The sequence below is a fragment of the Pseudophryne corroboree genome, chromosome 12 (assembly GCF_028390025.1).
Source record: "Pseudophryne corroboree isolate aPseCor3 chromosome 12, aPseCor3.hap2, whole genome shotgun sequence".
Classification (NCBI taxonomy): domain Eukaryota; kingdom Metazoa; phylum Chordata; class Amphibia; order Anura; family Myobatrachidae; genus Pseudophryne; species Pseudophryne corroboree.
In genome coordinates, this window is record NC_086455.1 from 8,095,153 (window position 1) to 8,109,626 (window position 14,474).

General features: G+C 50.8%; 1 protein-coding gene across 4 annotated transcripts in view; it reads left to right on the plus strand.

The window, feature by feature from the left end:
• ARHGEF2 (Rho/Rac guanine nucleotide exchange factor 2) overlaps positions 1 to 14,474 on the plus strand; it is a 210,371-nt gene that overhangs the window by 37,680 nt on the left and 158,217 nt on the right. The gene's annotated exons all lie outside the window — the stretch shown is intronic.

The window sequence follows — 14,474 nt, forward strand, 5'->3', positions numbered from 1 at the left end:
CTACATTTCCCATATAATTTCCCTGCAATGCCTTCCCTATACATCCCATATATGTCTGCACTTCCCCTATGTTTCCTACACCTACCCTTTACCTCTCCTACACTTCCCTGATGTCTTCTACATATCCCCCTATACTTCTGCTGCACTTCCTCCTATATATCTCCTACACCTCCCATATACTTCTCCTACACTTACTCTACTATACTATATTTACTATACACATATAGGTATATGCTGGAGGTGCTGCACCGTGGGGCGCAAAAACATGTCAGCACCCACAGGGCCATGCCACATTGCCCGCCCGGCAGTGCCACCAGCTAGCTGCAGCACTGCCACCAGAGGGGAGCGCCCGCCGCCCAGCTCCTTATCTCACTAATAATACTTGTAGAGAGCCGGGCAGCTACACGCCTGCATACTCCGCCCCATCCCTCTGTGAGACTGTGCCCTGCAAGGAGCCGCGTCGTTCCGGCGGGAGGGAGAGCATGGAGAGCAGAGAAGTTGACCTGACCCCAGACAGGTCCAGCAGGCAGGAGCAACGCTGATCGGACATCCCAGTACCCAGCAGCAGGAGGTACAGCACTGCACTATAGTGCATGTGCATCTAAAGCAGTGACTGTACCCCCACCCTGTCCAGGTCAGTACCCTCAGTCACAGTCTAGGGTAGGAGTGGGGAGCTCTACCTGCCGTAATGTATAAAAGGGAGCTCTACCTGCCGTAATGTATAAAAGGGAGCTCTACCTGCCGTAATGTATAAAAGGGAGCTCTACCTGCCGTAATGTATAAAAGGGAGCTCTACCTGCCATAATGTGTAAAAGGGAGCTCTACCTGCCGTAATGTGTAAAAGGGAGCTCTACCTGCTGTAATGTGTTAAAAGGGGACTCTGCCTGCCGTAATGTGTAAAAGGGGGAACTCTTACCTGCCGTAATGTGTAAAGGGGAACTCTACCTGCCGTATTGTGTAAACGGAGGGATTTTGCTGCTGTAATGTGTAAAAGGAAGGATTTTGCTGCAGTAATATATAAAAAAGGGACTCTGCCTGCCTAATGTGTAAAAGGCAGTGCTACCTGGCGTAATGTGTAAAAGGGAGCACTACCTGGCGTAATGTGTAAAAGGCAGTGCTATGTGGGCTTATGTGTAACAGGGAGCTCTACCTGCCGTAATGTGTAACATGGAGCTCTACCTCTCGTAATGTGTTAAAAGGGGACTCTGCCTGCCGTAATGTGTAAAAGGGGGAACTCTACCTGCCGTAATGTGTAAACGGAGGGATTTTGCTGCAGTAATATATAAAAAGGGGACTCAGCACTGCCTTTTACACATTAGGCAGGCAATCTGGCGTAATGTGTAACAGGGAGCTCTACCTGCCGCAATGTGTAACAGGGAGCTCTACCTGCCGTAATATGTAAAAGGCAGCACTACCTGGTGTAATGTGTAACAGGGAGCTCTACCTGCCGTAATGTGTAAAAGGCAGCGCTACCTGGTGTAATGTTTAACAGGGAGCTCTACCTGCCGTAATGTGTAAAAGGCAGCGCTACCTGGTGTAATGTGTAAAAGGGAGTGCTACCTGCCGTAATGTGTAACAGGGAGCTCTACCTGCCGTAATGTGTAAAAGGCAGCGCTACCTGGTGTAATGTGTAACAGGGAGCTCTACCTGCCGTAATGTGTAAAAGGCAGCGCTACCTGGTGTAATGTGTAAAAGGGAGCGCTACCTGCCGTAATGTGTAACAGGGAGCTCTACCTGCCGTAATGTGTAAAAGGCAGCGCTACCTGGTGTAATGTAAGTGGTGCTACTGTGCGGTGTAGTTTGTATAATGGAGACTACTGTACAGCGTGATATGAATTGGTATTATTTTGTGGCCATGTACCTTCCCCATGAAGCTGCATTTTTGTCGCATGACTATGGCGCGTACTGGCCCGATTTTAAATGGGAAGGGGGGGGGGGGGGGAGGGGGCGGTGCCCATGCTATTTCTTGCACACATCGCTAAAATGTCTAGTTACAGCACTGTCTCCTGTGCTTCCTATATACTGTACATCTCCTAGACTTCCCCTATTTCTACACTATGATTCTCTTAAACTTCCCCTGTGCCTCCCCTATACTATTTATACACTGCCCATATACTTCCTTCATTACAGTTGCCTGTCTATATAAAGTGAATACCTGGAGTGTCTGAGTAGCTGGAGTGTGGCAGTGCAGGAGTACCTACAGTTTGGTAGTACCTGGAGTGTGGGAGTAGCTGCAGTGAGGGAGTACCTACAGTTTGGTAGTACCTGGAGTGTGGGAGTAGCTGCAGTGAGGGAGTACCTACAGTTTGGTAGTACCTGGAGTGTGGGAGTAGCTGCAGTGTGGCAGTGAGGGAGTACCTACAGTTTGGTAGTACCTGGCGTGTGGGAGTAGCTGCAGTGAGGGAGTACCTACAGTAAGGTAGTACCTGAGTGTGGGAGTAGCTGCAGTGTGGCAGTGAGGGAGTACCTACAGTTTGGTAGTACCTGGAGTGTGGGAGTAGCTGCAGTGTGGCAGTGAGGGAGTACCTAAAGTTTGGTAGTACCTGGAGTGTTGGGAGTAGCTGCAGTGAGGGAGTACCTACAGTTTGGTAGTACCTGGAGTGTTGGGAGTAGCTGCAGTGTGGCAGTGAGGGAGTACCTACAGTTTGGTAGTACCTGGCGTGTGGGAGTAGCTGCAGTGTGGCAGTGAGGGAGTACCTACAGTTTGGTAGTACCTGGAGTGTGGGAGTAGCTGCAGTGAGGCAGTGAGGGAGTACCTACAGTTTGGTAGTACCTGGAGTGTGGGAGTAGCTGCAGTGAGGGAGTACCTACAGTTTGGTAGTACCTGGAGTGTGGGAGTAGCTGAAGTGAGGCTGTGAGTGAGTACCTACAGTTTGGTAGTACCTGGAGTGTGGGAGTAGCTGCAGTGAGGGAGTACCCACAGTTTGGTAGTACCTGGAGTGTGGGAGTAGCTGCAGTGTGGCAGTGAGGGAGTACCTACAGTTTGGTAGTACCTGGAGTGTGGGAGTAGCTGCAGTGTGGCAGTGAGGGAGTACCTACAGTTTGGTAGTACCTGGCGTGTGGGAGTAGCTGCAGTGTGGCAGTGAGGGAGTACCTACAGTTTGGTAGTACCTGGAGTGTGGGAGTAGCTGCAGTGAGGCAGTGAGGGAGTACATACAGTTTGGTAGTACCTGGAGTGTGGGAGTAGCTGCAGTGTGGCAGTGAGGGAGTACCTACAGTTTGGTAGTACCTGGAGTGTGGGAGTAGCTGCAGTGAGGGAGTACCTACAGTTTGGTAGTACCTGGAGTGTGGGAGTAGCTGCAGTGAGGGAGTACCTACATTTTGGTAGTACCTGGAGTGTGGGAGTAGCTGCAGTGTGGCAGTGAGGGAGTACCTACAGTTTGGTGGCACCTATGGTGTGGCACAGAGGGAGTACCTACATTTTGGTAGTACCTGGAGTGTGGGAGTAGCTGTAGTGTGGCAGTGAGGGAGTACCTACAGTTTGGTAGTACCTGGAGTGTGGGAGTAGCTGCAGTGTGGCAGTGAGGGAGTACCTACAGTTTGGTAGTACCTGGAGTGTGGGAGTAGCTGTAGTGTGGCAGTGAGGGAGTACCTACAGTTTGGTAGTACCTGGAGTGTGGGAGTAGCTGCAGTGTGGCAGTGAGGGAGTACCTACTGTTTGGTAGTACCTGGCGTGTGGGAGTAGCTGCAGTGTGGCAGTGAGGGAGTACCTACAGTTTGGTAGTACCTGGAGTGTGGGAGTATCTGTAGTGTGGCAGTGAGGGAGTACCTACATTTTGTTAGTACCTGGAGTGTGGGAGTAGCTGTAGTGTGGCAGTGAGGGAGTACCTACAGTTTGGTGGCACCTATGGTGTGGCACAGAGGGAGTACCTACATTTTGGTAGTACCTGGAGTGTGGGAGTAGCTGTAGTGTGGCAGTGAGGGAGTACCTACAGTTTGGTAGTACCTGGAGTGTGGGAGTAGCTGCAGTGTGGCAGTGAGGGAGTACCTACAGTTTGGTAGTACCTGGAGTGTGGGAGTAGCTGCAGTGTGGCAGCGAGGGAGTACCTACAGTTTGGTAGTACCTGGAGTGTGGGAGTATCTGTAGTGTGGCGGTGAGGGAGTACCTACATTTTGGTAGTACCTGGAGTGTGGGAGTTGCTGTAGTGTGGCAGTGAGGGAGAGTACCTACAGTTTGTTAGTACCTGGAGTGTGGGAGTAGCTGCAGTGAGGGAGTACCTACAGTTTGGTAGTACCTGGAGTGTGGGAGTAGCTGTAGTGTGGCAGTGAGGGAGTTCCTACAGTTTGGTAGTACCTGGAGTGTGGGAGTAGCTGCAGTGTGGCAGTGAGGGAGTACCTACAGTTTGGTAGTACCTGGAGTGTGGGAGTATCTGTAGTTTGGCAGTGAGGGAGTACCTACAGTTTGGTAGCATCTATGGTGTGGCACAGGGGGAGTAGCTACAGTTTGGTAGCATCTATGGTGTGGCACAGGGGGAGCAGCTACAGTTTGGTAGCACCTGTGGTGCGGCACAGAGGGAGTAGCTACAGTTTGGTAGCATCTATGGTGTGGCACAGGGGGAGTAGCTGCAGTTTGGTAGCACCTGTGGTGCGGCACAGAGGGAGTAGCTACAGTTTGGTAGCATCTATGGTGTGGCACAGGGGGAGTAGCTGCAGTTTGGTAGCACCTGTGGTGCGGCACAGAGGGAGTAGCTGCAGTTTGGTAGCACCTGTGGTGCGGCACAGGGTAGTAGCTGCAGTTTGGTAGCACCTGTGGTGCGGCACAGAGGGAGTAGCTAGAGTTTGGTAGCATCTATGGTGTGGCACAGGGGGAGTAGTTTCAGTTTGGTAGCACCTGTAGTGCGGCACAGAGGGAGTAGCTGCAGTTTGGTAGCACCTGTGGTGCGGCACAGAGGGAGTAGCTGCAGTTTGGTAGCACCTGTGGTGTGGCACAGGGGAGTAGCTGCAGTTTGGTAGCACCTGCGGTGCGGCACAGAGGGAGTAGCTACAGTTTGGTAGCATCTATGGTGTGGCACAGGGGGAGTAGCTGCAGTTTGGTAGCACCTGTGGTGCGGCACAGAGGGAGTAGCTGCAGTTTGGTAGCACCTGTGGTGCGGTACAGAGGGAGTAGCTGCAGTTTGGTAGCACCTGTGGTGCGGCACAGAGGGAGTAGCTGCAGTTTGGTAGCACCTGTGGTGCGGCACAGGGTAGTAGCTGCAGTTTGGTAGCACCTGTGGTGCGGCACAGGGAGAGTAGCTGCAGTTTGGTAGCACCTGTGGTGCGGCACAGAGGGAGTAGCTGCAGTTTGGTAGCACCTGTGGTGCGGCACAGGGGGAGCAGCTACAGTTTGGTAGCACCTGTGGTGCGGCACAGGGGGAGTACCTACAGTTTGGTAGCACCTGTGGTGCGGCACAGAGGGAGTAGCTGCAGTTTGGTAGCACCTGTGGTGTGGCACAGGGGGAGCAGCTACAGTTTGGTTGCACCTGTGGTGTGGCACAGGGGGAGTAGCTACAGTTTGGTAGCATCTATGGTGTGGCACAGGGGGAGCAGATACAGTTTGGTAGCACCTGTGGTGCGGCACAGAGGGAGTAGCTACAGTTTGGTAGCATCTATGGTGTGGCACAGGGGGAGTAGCTGCAGTTTGGTAGCACCTGTGGTGCGGCACAGAGGGAGTAGCTGCAGTTTGGTAGCACCTGTGGTGCGGCACAGGGTAGTAGCTGCAGTTTGGTAGCACCTGTGGTGCGGCACAGAAGGAGTAGCTACAGTTTGGTAGCATCTATGGTGTGGCACAGGGGGAGTAGTTGCAGTTTGGTAGCACCTGTGGTGCGGCACAGAGGGAGTAGCTGCAGTTTGGTAGCACCTGTGGTGCGGCACAGGGAGAGTAGCTGCAGTTTGGTAGCACCTGTGGTGCGGCACAGAGGGAGTAGCTGCAGTTTGGTAGCACCTGTGGTGCGGCACAGAGGGAGTAGCTGCAGTTTGGTAGCACCTGTGGTGCGGCACAGAGGGAGTAGCTGCAGTTTGCATACCTCCCAACTGTCCCGATTTTCGCGGGACAGTCCCGTTTTTTGGGGACTGTCCCGCTGTCCCACCCGCGGGCCGCAGTGTCCCGCGGTGGGGGGGGGCAGTTGGGAGGCTCCTGCACGCGCTGCTCTGCTTAGCAGAGCAGCGATGAATAGACGCTGTGCGCATGCGCACAGCGTCTATTCAGTGCAGACAGAGGGAGAGAGGGCATGCCAGCAGCTCACGGAGCGCTGGGCATGCCCCCTCAATGACGAAATCGGGGGCGTGGCTCGCGATCGCGGGTCCTCCCGCGAGGCCACGCCCCTTTCCCATAGGCCACACCCCTTTTTCGGGAGCGCGCGCGGCTTCGCCGCGCGTGTGTCCCTCTTTGCAAGCGGCTAAAGTTGGGAGGTATGCGTTTGGTAGCACCTGTGGTGCGGCACAGAGGGAGTAGCTGCAGTTTGGTAGCACCTGTGGTGCGGCACAGAGGGAGTAGCTGCAGTTTGGTAGCACCTGTGGTGCGGCACAGAGGGAGTAGCTGCAGTTTGGTAGCACCTGTGGTGCGGCACATAAGGAGCACCCGCACAGACTAGCTCCAAGCTGTGGTGCAGACCTAGCAATTCAGTATTGCTGCAAACAGCAGCTGTCTGTGTGAGCTCTGTCAGTTCACGTACATAGGGAGGTAGCATGTGACGACAGATAAGAACCACTTGGCCCATCTAGTCTGCCCCTTTTTTACCTCAAACCTTATTTGATCCTTATTTCTGTGTAAGTATATTCTTATGCCCAGGGCCGTAACTAGGTGTGTGGAGAGGGGGCACCGCACATAGCGCTGCAGGGTAGGGGGCGCTGTTGGCGGCACTTGTCAATTATCTGTTTTTATTACTTTCACTTGCAGCTTCCCCCCTTTTTGAAACCCAGCATCTCCTGGCCGCCCCTGTCTCCCATACCCACCTCTTCTGTCACTAATACCTATACAACAATCATGGACTTGAGATTTCTTTGTTATTCAGTCACACTCTCCTTTATTACATTTCAAGATGCTGACATACCCAGGAGTCAAACCCATTGCCTGTGGCACTGCAGACAGACAATCTATTCATTGAACTATCTGCCCTTACATAGAAAGCTAGAGAATTCTAAACCAGAGATTCTAATGGGCCCTATACACTGGGTGATAATACTGAAAGATATGAACGATCTTGTTCATTAATGCACGCGATACCATTCATATCTTTCAGTGTGGAGGCTCCAGCGATGAACGATGCTCAGCCCCGCGCTCGTTCATCGCTGGTGCCCCGACGCTTGTGCATGCAGGCCAATATGGACGATCTCGTCCATATTTGCCTGCACTGCTATGGAGCCGGGTGACGGGGGGAGCGAATAAACTTCACTGCCCCTTCCGCCGGGTCGCCCGTCGGCCGTATCCGCCATCGGGCAGCTCGGCTGCAGATCTGCCAGTGTGTAGGGCCCATTACTGTTTGAAGCTTTCCTTGTACTTTGTGAAAAATGATCAGCATTGCGGCTGAGCAGATCTATGTAGTGTGTGGCTGCAAGAGATTGGATGTGTGGCTGCACACTACATAGATCTGCTCAACTGCAATGCCGATTATTTTTTTACATAGTACCAGTATCTTCATATAGTGTTCATAGTTATTATGTAGGAGTAAATAGCTCAATGAGTAGGGTGTTTGATCAGAATTCAGCAGGTTATAGGTGTGAGTCCTGGGCATGGCAGTATATTGAAATGTGTTACTGAATAACAACAAGCTCTCAAGTTAAGTACATGGATGTGGTATAATATATAAAACCTCTGGCACAGGGCATTAAAAAGTCTAGTCACGACACTGCTTATGCCTATACCATGCGTGTTTATATTACCCTACAGTCTTCAGGTGCATACATACATACACACAGTGCGATACTGACTAGGCAATACTGACTGTGTGTGCTTGCGGTTTTTGCTATGGCCGATTTTGACTATACTTTGTACAGGGTGAGTATCTCTTATCCAAAATTCAAAATCATTTTGGGTCCCCTACTGAGATAATGACACACACACACACACACACACACACACACACACACACACACAGACACACACACACACACACACACACAGACACACACACACACACACAGACACACACACACACACACACACACACACACACACACACACACACACACACACACACGTAATAGATCTATATATACACATAATAAATAATATACTGTATATGCTATTATCTCAGTACCGGACCCAAAAATGTGGGATTTTGGATAAGGGATACTCAACCTGTACTAGATAGTATAAATTGCCTGCACAGTCTATTTTTCCTTGTGACACCGATCCCGCAGGAGCGCGCATCTGTATCGCAAGCTGTGTACACTGTGCGATTTGCACTAACGTTCCTTGCGATTTTGACTATATAGTCAAAATTGCAAGGATATATTGGGCCGTGTGTATGTACCTTTAGCCGCTACCACCTCTGACGAGAGGCTGTTCCACTTGTCCACTACCCTTTCTGTGAAGTAATTTTTCCTCACATTTCCCCTGAAACCCCCCCCCCCCCCCCCTCCAGTCTCAGTGCATGTCATTGTGTTCTAATACTTCTCCTCCTTTGCTGAATGCATACCTCCCAAACTTTGTGGCCGAAGAAAGCGGGACTCCAGTGCGGCATAGCCGCTCCCGCCAAAAGGGGTGTGGCCTCAGTAAAGGAGGCATGGCTTAGCTGAAATGCCGCCATTGCGAGCCACGCCCCCATTCTCCGTCACTGTGGGAGCATGACCAGTGTTCTGTGAACTGCTGGCCTTACCCCCAGTTCATCTCTTCTCTGTGAATAGACGCTGTGCGAGATAGTGACTCCCAAAGGGGAATTCAATTGGGCACGAGGCCGGTATCTGCAGTATCCAATAAAATGATTGTGGGCTGAAGACCCAGCGGTGCGTGAAAAAAAAATTGAAAAGAAGATTCTCACTTGTCCGCTGGTCTCCTAGGCTCCCGGTGGTCTCCCCTCCATCTTGCCACTGGGGAAGGGGCTGCTGGGAGGTGCTAGGGCTGTTTGGAGATGAAGTTCTCCCAGCGGCCAGCTGCAGGGGGGATGACACTGCACGGACACACACACTCATGCATACTTACACACACTACATACTCTCCGCTTCTACAGAGGACTGGCTCCTGACGCTGGAAGTAGTCCCCACTTTGGAAGGTGATTACTGACTAATTAAGCAATTTGGAAACTTCCAGTTGCTTATTTAGTCCTTGGAGGGGTGGGGGGCGGGGGATGGGGTTGGGTTCCACAAGGGTCCCAGAGCGAATCCCAGTGATTTTTCCTTTAAAATAAAGATTTTAGGAAAAATCAGACTTGCTCTGGGGTTCGAGAAAAAAGACAGAAATCGCTGCATCCCATTTTCAATCCCGTAATTGAATACCAAACCTGCGGCTGCTGGATTTTTAAATGTCCCGCCTGCACTTTGATCCACCCCACGATCCCTTTCCACCTCTGTAGTTCCCAGTATAGTACCGTTAATACCACATTTAGGGGGTCATTCCGAGTTGATCGCTTGCTGACGATTTTCGCCATGCAACGATCAGGTAAAAATACAGCAAAACTGCGCATGCGTATGCACCGCAATGTGCAGGCGCGTTGTACGGGTACAAACAGTATCGTTGCTGGGCACTGCTTCTAGTGACGATTCCATTCGCACAGCCGATCGCACAGGAGGAGGGCGTTTATGGGTGTCAACTGACCGTTTTCTGGGAGTGGTAGGGAAAACGCAGGCGTGGCTGGGCGTTTGCAGGACGGGTGTCTGACGTCAATTCCGGGACCTCAGTCCTTAGGATCATCGCACAGGATAAGTAACTACAGGGCTGGTCATGTTTTGCACAAAATGTTTTTGCAGAGTTCGGCTGCACATGCGATCGCACACTTGCAAAGCGAAAATACACTCCCCGGTGGGCGGCGACTATGCGTTTGCACGGCTGCTAAAAGTAGCTAGCGAGTGATCAACTCTGAATGAGGGCCGTAGCCTTTGGGTTTTTGAGACCCAGGTGCATGATTTATCATTTTTTGGCATTACTGTTGTTGCCACACTCCAAGTACAGATCCCTGGGGTACTTCACTGGGGTTTGTACTTTATAAAAAAAAAAAAAAGGACGTAATACATAAAACATTATAATAACCAGTAAAAATTACTTTCGCTTTTCCTCTTTGTTTGAGCAGTTTAAGGTTCAGAATGTGCAATTTGCGATTCTGTTTGGGGTCTGCCGTTCACCTTTAGAACCAGTTTGAAATTGAATATATGAATTCACCTCACAGGCACCAGTCCGTACACACATATCAAACTGGCCGGACCATGAATGAACCGCTGAAACTGTGACGCCCCGTTACCTGGGTCTTCTGGGTGACGGTGTGTATTTAAAGTTCTTCCCCTTACACTGCAGCGCTTCTCGCCCTGTGGGTCTCTTGGTGTCAGTGCCATACATACATGGGGCATGCAGCATATAGCCGCCCTTACTCCTGGGGACTCTCAGGGACGAGTTCAGTGAATCGACCCCTGGAAGCTTTTACCTGCTAATTATAGTCTTATATTATCTATTACATAACGACGCGGAGACTCCTGGGGCTGCTAGTCTCAGTGCTGGCTCAGGACACTTACCCTTTATAGCTGTCTGGTCATTATCAGGGCTTGCGTAATGCAGGTGTGCATTACCTGTAGGAGCAGCCAATCAGATAGCCACTTCCTCTGTGGGGGCGGGGCCAGGCAGGCAGGTAACTCAGTCAGAGTACAGAGAGCAGACACCAGGTAGCTAGGTCCCTGGGAGCTCGGCTGGAGGGATCTGCATGAGGGGCATGGGGGATGGAAGCTGGCACTGTGCCCCTGGGTAAGCTCAGAGCATGCACTTGTTTCCATACAGACATATAGGAGCCGTACGTGGCACAAAGCATGTGTATGCCTGGTACCAGTAATGGCCAGTGCTGCGGCAAGTGCTCTTCCTTCTCCAAAATGTCAGTTCTACGTGTAACTTGTACTGATACATGTATACCATGTGTTGTGGGACTACATGTACCTGCATGTCTTGCCAGCGTACAGATTGCTTAATCGTGTGATACAGTATACAATTGTGTCGTTTCACAATGCCTTTACCCAAAGAGCTTACAATCTGTTTGGGGGATGAGACACACCGAGGCCGCAGACAATAACTAATATCAAGGACATATTAGGAACAGACTGGTACAGTAAGTACCCCTCTAGTTCTGTGTTATCTACTCCCTGATAGTTACATAGGGTGGGATGTGCTAACAGGAAAATGTGGTAAAATTCCAGTTTTCTGGGTTTTACCGCTTTTACCCATATGTACTAAAGCCCCGATGCCCAGTTTCCGATGTGGAGGGCTATAGCTGGCGTTACCCTATAGAAGACTATTAGCTTCTTATCGCATATGTGCTCTCAGACGGATCTGATTGGATCCCACCCAGCACCGCCCCCTGAGGCCGCCGCGTCACTGCGCCTGCACAGATGGACTCCCAGGTCATAATCCCAGAAGGCCAGGGACCGGCGGCCATTGCAAAGGGCAGATCTTATCGGGAGAGCTGCCCCTTGCCGTATTAATCGCATATGTTAGTACATAGTGTCGGCATGATGTGTGGTGGGATGTAACACAAGAGGTTAGTACTGTACATCCTATCCATAGTGATATATCCTGCAGATTATTACATTACTGGCCTCTCTAGTGATCTGCAGAACATTGCTCTGTCCTATCTACCCCCTGACAGGTACATAGTGATATATTCTGCAGATTATTACATTACTGACCTCTCTAGTGATCTGCAGAACATTGCTCTGTCCCATCTACCCCCTGACAGCTACATAGCGATATATCCTGCAGATTATTACATTACTGACCTCTCTAGTGATCTGCAGAATATTGCTCTTTCCCATCTACCCCCTGACAGGTACATAGTGATATATTCTGCAGATCATTACATTACTGACCTCTCTAGGGATCTGCAGAACATTGCTCTGTCCCATCTACTCCCTGACAGGTACATAGTGATATATTCTGCAGATCATTACATTACTGACCTCTCTAGGGATCTGCAGAACATTGCTCTGTCCCGTCTACCCCCTGACAGCTACATAGTGATATATCCTGCAGATTATTACATTACTGACCTCTCTAGTGATCTGCAGAATATTGCTCTTTCCCATCTACCCCCTGACAGGTACATAGTGATATATTCTGCAGATCATTACATTACTGACCTCTCTAGGGATCTGCAGAACATTGCTGTGTAGCCCAACAGAGATTGATAGAACTTTTCTTTATACTTAAGTATAATGCGGCCCCGCAGCGAGGGACAGGTCTGCGTGTATGCTGTGCTGCTCTAAGGTGCCATGCCGCGGGATACCCCCGTTTGCTGCCAGTGACAGGCCTGCTTGCTGGCTGGCAGTGAGAAGACACGCAGGGAGGGACAGACAGGGATTAGGGCTCTTTGTTGTGAGGCGCAGACATTTCTCAGTGTGAGGATGGGTAGGTCACAGGAGTTAGCTGACAATAGAGCCTCGCTAGCAAAGCAGCATTTTTCCCGGACAGAATAGAGTAGGCGTTGGTGAGAGTGACAGTCTGAGTTACTGCCGCGTGTGGGTTGTCCGACTAGTGGCCCATGGGCCAAACAAACCAGATAAAACTAGATATAAATGGTTTCCTAACACATCAGAATGCAGACGAGTCATGTCATTTGCACTTTAATCATTTCCCCCTCATCTTATATAACATTATAAGCCATTAGGCCGCTTTCTCCCCAGTATATCGCTCACTGAGGTGTGAGGGGAAGACATGATGGGCCAATTGGTTCTTACTTGCCGTCAATTTCTATGTCTCTATGACCCAGGAGGAGTCAGTGTATGTACCCCAACGCTGCTGAATGAGCCACGGAAGTAAGTACTGTCCCTCCTCACCCCCCTCATAGTCGCCAGTGCAACTTTTACCCTGATAATCAATAAGGGCCACATGGGCCTGGTGCCTATAGCTCCCACACCGGTATCTCACCTCAATTTTGTCTTCTCTTACATTCTTATTTGTTTTGTACCAAGGCCCAGACCTCTCCAGAGGCCCAGGAGGGCAGGGGAGGTGTAACCACGCCCCCATAGGCCACGACCCCGCTTGCGCAGGCCACAGCCGCCATGAGACTTTGGGACTCTGATGTACATCACCAGTGGACCTCCATCAATGGCAGAAATCATTCACTGTCGACGTCAGACCATAGATGGTTGCTCATCGGCAGTGAGTGATGGGCAGCCCTGCTCCCGCTTGGCCAGCCACTTGGCGGGCTCTCTCCCTCCGTCCCCATCACGTTGGAAAGTCGTTTTATCCCATTTACTGTTCTAGGCTGGAAAAGGGGACAGTGTGCGCCCAGCGGCTGATTCTGAGTGGGGAATAAAGCAAATATAGAGCGAGTAGCTTTGTATCTGGAACACACCCTGCTGCAATACAAGGGGGGGGGCACATACCTTATTTATAGACCCATCCTCGTAATAAATGTAACGACCTCTCATTGAGTACATTTATTCAGCTCGTACATATACAGATGGAGCCACACTCATCTTGGCCTCTCTGCTGCACCTAGGTGCACCAAGGTTTATTAGCATAAGTCTTTCATCTATTGTTCTCAGCTGCGATACAATACAGAGAGAACAATACAGCAGGGGATTAAGTCTGACTGTCCTGGCTCAGTTGATCCTGTTAAAGGCCAAGATAAAGATGGCTCCATCTGTACATATAATCAATAGTGTGGCCTTAGTACAGATTATTTTTCCACATGGTCCCTAGACTTGTCTAAGCATATGTTCCAACTATACCAAGGCGTCTGTCCCTATATAGCAGAAACCAGTGTCACACGCCTGAAGCCAGGACATGGCGGCTTGCTGAACCTCACCGTCTGTTGTGAATCGCCTTCCACCCAGGTGCTTCCACCCAAAGGGATGGACCTCAGTCTGTGCCAGGTCCAGGCTGTAGGGAGGCTGGTCCAGTACCTCCTAGTGGTAGCGATGTAGTAGCTGAGTGTGAGACAAACCTAATTTTATTGGTTTTGGGAACTTCTGTTCGGTAGCCAGCGTTGATTCTGTACCCAGCGGTCCCCCAGCTGCTCATGAACCATGCTGTGTACAGCACCCACCGATATGTCCATCTCATCAGCCATATCACTGCCTCAAATGCGTCTGCCCTCCTGAATCATCTGTGGTGGACGTGCCTGGCCGGCCGGATCGCTGCTTATCTTGAACGTCTGTCCTGCCATTATCAAAGGCCGCGCGCCAAACCCAAACCCGATTCCATGACGTTATCAGCGTATACCAGGACAAGTTGGCGATGAATGTCAGCTGCTGATGTACCATAGTGACCACACTACACACCGCAGTGTGTGACCATGTGTCTGCCAGCCCTGCCATCTTACACCTGATGCTGGGACAGTATGACTGATATGAGGTGCAGT